Below are 7,675 nucleotides of genomic sequence, written 5' to 3' on the forward strand. Positions count from 1 at the left end.
TGGAACTTTGCAGAAGGTAAGAAATTGGGAGGTGGAGGGGTTAATTATTGTTATCTAAGAAGAATTTTATTGTGAGCAATCATCTCAAAGCATTCCAAGATGTCAGAGATTTTCCTCTTGCTGGCTCCATTTCAGACAATTAATCAAGTTTACTTGTGTAGCACATTTCAGCAACAATGCAGTTCATAAAATCACAAAAAATATAAAGTCATAAAAAAACATAATCTACAATTGAGAAAAGCAGTAACAGACATTACATTTTGATGAGTACCATCAATACACATCACATAAGTTGGTCAATGTTCATTTTATTTTGGCCACTGAAGACAAATATTCTCCTCTGATGCGAGACCAAAAGGACAACAACCCATGATGCAGTACGGCTCATCGCGCTTTTGTTTTGAAAACCGACACGCAAAATGAAGCAGTCAGTGACCCAGGCAATGCGAGGCATCGTTTGTCGCCAGTCACATGGTTTTCAGCAAAAACGACACAAGCCTCGAAGCAGGGCTTCGTCGGACACGCCCCCCTTTTACTCGGTACAAGCCTCGAAGCCTGGATTCAGATAGCCCACCACTAATTTTAGCTGTGCGCTTGTCTCCTGCCGTGCTGCCTGTCTTGAACTGTTTCCCTGAGCTATATTTTTCTTAAAACTCATAATTTTCATCACAACCTGGGTCTCAGCGTTCTCTCCTCACCATCAACCACACCAGCTCATGACAGATTGCCCAGGCCACCAAACAGGCTAGGACCACCTCTGATAACTATCACATCCTATCTTGGTTGGTTCAGATTCTTATGTTTTTTGACTCTTACAAAATTATTACCCTTGATCAAACCAAAAATAACCACCTGATAGGTGTTTTTTGTTGGAATCATTTAACCAAAGACTGAGTTAATGATAGAAACTGGCCTTAATTCCCATTCCCAGGATGGATATGACTAGATACATACCGTAATTTATATGAAATATCCTGCAGTACTGTGAACTATTCTGTTGCCAAAAAACTGGTGCAAAAAGATCAGATGATCAGCACTTGCATAGTGCTGCTGCACTGACTATTGCAGAGAAATCAAATACACATTGACAACACAATACCTGCTTATAACTAGGTTTGATATTGTTTGTCAGGACTGTGGCAGCAGCATTTTGGATGTGCTGCAGCTACACTATTCATGTTACAGAGACTGGTAAATTAGCACATCACCCAGGTCTTCCTGGCTTCCTGGAGCTCAGACAATAGACTTTAAAATACTGTTGTTAGTTCAGAAATCATTAAACAGCTTAGCACCAAAATGCATTTGTTAGTTCAGAAATCATTAAACAGCTTAGCACCAAAATGCATTTGTTGTTGTATCAACCTTCCAGATATCTCAGGTCTTCTAGTTCTGGTTCTGGTTTTGTCTGCTCTGCATCCCCAGAACCAGAACCAAACATGGTGAAGCAGCATTCCATTTCTGTGCTCCATAAATCTGGAACAAACTTCCAGAAAACTACAAAACAGCTGAAACACTGAGTTCCTAAAAACCCATATGTTTAGAGTTGTTTTTTATTAATATGAACTAGAATGACAATAGTCTTAGTGTGTATTGTAACTTTTTTTATTTTATTGAAATGTGCAGTACAAATAAACTTAGTGATGATTATAGTGCCTTGAGGTCATTTGCTTATGCTAGGTTTAGTTTTTTCTGCTCCTTTGTTTCCCTTTGTATTTAATGTGTTTACAACTCCTGCTCTCATTTTCCCTGCTCAGCTCTACTGTCAGAAGTTTTACATTCCCTGATCCCACTCAACTGGATCCAGAATGACACAGGATCCAGCTGAGCAAGATCCAGAATGGATCCGCCTCAGTATATTAGCTTTCGGGTTTTCATGATTCATTAGTGGCTTCTTCCGTTACACTGCCCATGGTCCATGCCCTGTTGCCCTTGTGCTCATTCTATGAGGTTGTATCCATCTTATCAATAAATGTGCCACTGTTCAAACTGTAGTTTGCATGTTCTCCCTGTGCATGCGTGGGTTCTCTCCCGGTACTCCTGCTTCCTCCCACAGTTCAAAAACATGACTGTTAGGTTAACATGTTAGGTTAGCATGTCAGAACACACACATTGTGTGTTCTGACATGCTAACCTAACATGTTAGGTTGACTGGAACTGGAGGTATCCACAGTTGTGGACAGCATCTCCACAGAATTAGAAGATTAGAAGTTGTACTACTTCCCCATAATCTTCTCTCCCTCTTCCTGCCTCTTGTTTTTTTCAATAAATCTATTTTGAGCCAGGCCATAACAAAATACTAAACAGCTGTTATTTTTATGATGCCTTCCTTTATGCTAATTTTATTTAAAAAATTAAGAAAAAAGTTATTACTTTTTGTTTTTTGTTTTTTTCTTTAAGCATAGGATGGAATTTCTCTCTCTGCTTCTGCATTTTTTGTAGACCACTGACATGGTATATAATTGTGAGGTCCTTTAAATATGCCCTATATGAACCTACATCCTTGTACGAAACCAATATTGTCAAAGATTATTTGCCTAAGTTCCCGTTGTGCAATTAGTTTGAACCCACAACATTTTTAACTAGCAACACTATTTTCATCATTGCCAGTTTCATTTTCTCAGGAATGCTGCATGTTGGCCATCTGCTTGACTGCATGGAAGTGAGATTGCAGATTTACAATCAGTATTGAAGCTTTTTTTTAGCAAGAACATAGATTGGTTGAATTGACAGAGTCCTCCTTTCCAATTCACCAGAGTAGAGATAATTCCCTTATCCACATCAATGCAGAGTCTCTGCTGGGTGCAGTGAAAGAAGCTGTGGACCCGCTGTCTGCTGGCAGGATCTGCCCAAATCAATTAAACAAGCTTTGATAAATACTCACCTTACACTTGTGAACTCTGTGAAAGAAACTGAACAACAATTGCTGAGACAATTGCCTAGCTGTACTTCCATTTGCTGTCCAAAGATGAGCAAAGTTGGCTTTAAGTGATACCAGTCTTTGGGTGTGATTCTGTTGAAGTTGGTAGTTTATTAGTCTATTACAGGGATGAATCTTTACCTCTATAACAACAAAGCTGTGTTTTCTAATGTAAGAGAATAAAAATCATTAAGTTCTGGATTGTTGTATTCTCTTATCCTCCCAGATTCAATGATACCATTAGTGGAAATACAAACCACACAGAGTTAACAATCAGAGCTTCACGTCATGCATTTTCAGGGTTTATTCCAACATTCAAAACTATAAAATCACATCAACAACACAGACACTTCATACACATGAAGACAGACCTTCATTTACCTGAGACAAATAGGATAAGGAAAAAAAATGCCAAGGCAGGAAAAAAAGGCAAAGACGTCTTTGGAGAGTTCCAAAAGCAAATCTGATTCGTTCGGGGTTACATAATGAATGAAAGTGAGGTAAACTGAAGTGGAAGCACCTTCCCAAGACATGCTGATAAACACCAGAATCCGGGTGAATAAAAAGGACTTTGAATGTGCGGGTGATATCTGCTTAAGAGAGCCCATTGCCTTGGCTTGCTAAGCGAATGAATTCAATAATCTTATCGAACCCTTCTTTGGCTTCCTTGGCTAAAAGTGAGTTGACTGAGTCAGGACTTAAGGAGCTGATTGAAGATAAAGACAATAATAGATTGAATTTGGAATATCTATGCAGGAGAGAAAACCCATGGATGAATCCGTAAGAGAGAAATTATAACTCTTTATTAGGATAATGTTTACGGTAGGAATGAGAGCATTCACCTTGATTTAAAGTGAAGAAATTGTTTAGTAAATTGGGAGTGGACTGGGACTGTGGAGTCGGAAAATCCTTGCAAAGACACTGACATGGATTAGCGGACAGCAGGTTGCAGCTAGAGACTGAACAATGATGACCACCCAGATAGCACACGATGTTAAATCAACGTTGAAAAATAGTTAGAATTGTTGATTTTAGGTTGAAGTCGACAAATGACGGTGGATCAACCATCAAACAACCATCCAATCAAACCGTTGAAACTGTGTCATTGAATCAATGTTGTTTTATGGTTGAAATCTGATGACTGAAATGCCAAGGTCTGATTAATGGTTGATTTGTGGTTGAAATCGACAAATGACGGTGGATCAACTATAAAACACACTCTAAGAAGAAAATAGTTGAACCAACTTAATTGAATTGCTTCTGTAGGTAACAAGCAATTCAATTAAGTTTATCCAACTGAATTTATTAAATTTATCCAACTTAAGTTATTAAGTTTAACCAATTCAATGTATTATAACCATCCAACTCAATTTCTCCCTCTGGAATTGAACTGTCAACCTTCCGACCACAAGACAACTGCTCTGACCACAGAGCCACAGTGGCTTAGCTTGAGTCATTGTGTCAAACAAGGGATACAAACGTATAGGACTTAATTATTTCAAGTGAAGTCAAAGTGAATCCAGTGTGTTTCATCATTGGTCCTCCAAGCCCTGCAAGTTTTAGGCATTTCCCTAATTTAGCACACATGATTTTAATTGATGTCTGATTAACAGGATTTTGCTGAAATGAAAACACGCAGGTCAGTTTGCCTTGAGGACTTGGTTTGGGGAAGAACTTGTGATCTAAATGTTCAATCAATGTAAGCTGTTTTTCACACACCAATACACACACCCCTTTCCCCCCACCCACCACCCCTCACCTGGGCCCATCTACCCCTCAGTCTCCTCCCCCTTTCCACTCTCCTCCCCTCCTCCTTGGGCTCTGGGTGAAACAATTTTAATTTTAGGTGAGGGTTTTAAATTTTCACATTTTATTTTGTTAAAGATTTTTTTTTGCTCTAGTGGCCTTTATTTGATGGTTAATTGACAAGAAAGGGGGTAAGACATGCAGCAAGGGTTGCCAAGGCCAGGAATTGAACCTGCACCTGCGTCAAAAACTGGGGCAGGGGTGTTCTACCACGGAGACATCTAAGAGTTTCAGGACACCGGCACTCGAGGATCAGGATTAGCCCACCCCTAAGGCCTCCATGTGTGCAATCTGTGCAGTTTGTTGCATCCCTCATCACCTTCTCATCTCCCCCTACTCCCTCCCAACGCTCCCCCACACCCACTTGCTCTTCCCAGCCTTCCCCTCCTTACACCCTCTCATCCCTTCCCTCCCCCCATCCTTGAGCTCTGGGTCAGAATATTTTATTACTAAGTGGGGGTTAATCATGTTTCAAATTACGCACTACATGTTGAGAACATTGGGTTGTGATTCCTTTATGTACATTTTCTTACTTGTCTGTAAATATTTTTACTGACTGTGCATAATGTGTTGACACAAAAATATCTACAAGCCTCTACTAGGAGTTGTACAGTCTGACTCCCCCTTTTTACACTAGTGGTTTGTCCCAACCAAACAGCCATTTTGCTGCTGGCTTGTTTGCAACCAGCTTCTGAATTGAATTCTCCTCTGAGCAGTTTTATGGTAAGTTTTTCAATATTACTTTGATCGTAAATGTGTTTAATGAAAAATAAGGCATTGTTTTGTGCCCATAAGATCCTGGTTATTTTGGGGCAAAACAGATATTTTTAATAATTGAGGTCATGTCTCATTTTGTATTATTTTCATCCTGCCCACTGCTCCAGGCCTAAGTATGAAATCCTGCGAGATTTTGTGAGATTTTAGTTTTTAAAATAGGGCGGGGCCTATTGTTTGGTCTGGGAGAGCAAGTGGTGAACAAGGAAGTGTAAGGCTGGCTGCTCCAGGTGGGCTTTAAATTGTTGTGAAACACTGAACTAAACCTGCTAATGACTGATTCAGTCTGTTGATTCTTGTGTTGATAACTGGTTAAACTGAACTGGTCTATTATTACTCGTGTGGGGTCTTTATCAGCATATGGACATTTTGTAATGAATTTAATCAACTTATTTGGAAATATTTAGTTGATTAAAGATTAAACCAGCTATTTGATGGAAGTTTATTCTGTATAAATTATAAATAATTTTTCCAACTACAGTATAAATCACCTTTTGCTCTATTTATCTGTCTCTGGTGTGTTAAATAAACCCTGATCCTCCCTGAGTTTTATCTGATAAACAGCCTTTATTTTAAATATTGATTTCCTCATTTTAACATGAATGCAGCATCATAAATCCTACACTAGACAGCAGCTTTATAGGTAAATGTAGTTGTATACGTAAACATTAAGATAAATATTAATGAAAGATTAAGATAAATATTAACAGTGAGTGTACATGGTGAACTATATGGTCTGTATTTGTTCTCAGACCTGTAACCAGTACACTGTTTAATCTTTCAATGTCTTTCAGAACTTTTCAAATGTTTATCATCTTTCTAACTGGCACCTTCCTCACTTTTATTTTTGTTTTTCAGCCGTTGCTCTGCAGTTTGACCAAAAGCTGACTCTTGAGGACTGCAGTAAAACTGTCAAGAAGTGGCTTCATTACACGCCAGAATGAGAGGAAAACATCACAAGGAATCAAAATGATGCCAACCAGAGTCAAACTGGGGTTACCACAACTTGTACCGTTTCCCTGGTTCATACAGTACAAAGCTTAACCTCATGGACTCTGTTCTTCTGTGGACAATAGGCTGTTATTCTGACAGTCAAAAAGGAGTCAAATATGTTTAAAGATCTGTCCCTCTTTTCTTAAATAAAATGTTATATCAAACCTATGTTGTCATTTTTAAACTTTTGTACACAGTTTACCCATGATGTGCCAATAATATAGTGTTTAACACCAGTGAAGAAACTTTTAGTGGTATGTTATTATGCAGACCTATTAGACCTAAAAATGTACATAAATCCTTAGCTTTCATTCAATATGAAATCAACCCAAATCTGCATGTAGATCCACATTCAGATGAAGGTTGAATCAACATTGATTCCTGACTGATTCAATGTAGAATCAACACAAAGATGCATGCAGATCCACAGTCAAATGAGTGCTGAATCAACATTGAATTAATGTAAAATAAACAGAAATATGTGTGCAGAACCACATTCAGAGGAAGGTTGAATCAATGTTGATTCCTAACTGATTCAATGCAATATCAACACAAATATGCATGTAAATTGACATACAAATGATGGTTGAATCAACATTGATATAATGTCAGTTATGGTTGAAACCCTAACGTTGATTCAACATACAAGTCACCGACCACTTTCAATGTTGTTTCAATGTCAGCGTTCAACGTTGATTCAATGTTTCTGGCTGACGTTGATTCAATGTTTCAATCATTCTGTGCTATCTGGGCATGTTATTCATGAGACTGGCCTGGGAAAGCCAAGCATATTGGTTAGAGGTTTCTTTAGATATGTGTAGAATGGATTGCTGCAGAATATCTTTCCTACCAAAGGTCATCAATATCATTTAGAATTTGATGGCGAAAATGAAGGTGAAATGGGAGATGGATGTTATGTTGTGTTATTGCATGAATAGTACAGAAGGGGGAGCTTTGATTATGTATGTTAAAAAGATGATGTATGTAGAGAGAAGGGAACACAGGAGAAATTGTAGTAGGTTTGAAAATAAAGTGAAACCTAATGTAAATCGCTACTGCTCAGACTGGTGTTCTATACGACAAGTAAAGATGTGCTACCGTCCTGCTAAGGTACTACAAAGTAGACAAACATATTTAAATGTTCAAACTTTGTGAAGCTTGGAAGAATGGGGATGAAATGACGAT

The sequence above is a fragment of the Poecilia reticulata genome, chromosome 3, assembly GCF_904066995.2.
Source record: "Poecilia reticulata chromosome 3, P_reticulata-male-v2, whole genome shotgun sequence".
In the NCBI taxonomy this organism is placed as follows: Eukaryota; Metazoa; Chordata; class Actinopteri; order Cyprinodontiformes; family Poeciliidae; genus Poecilia; species Poecilia reticulata.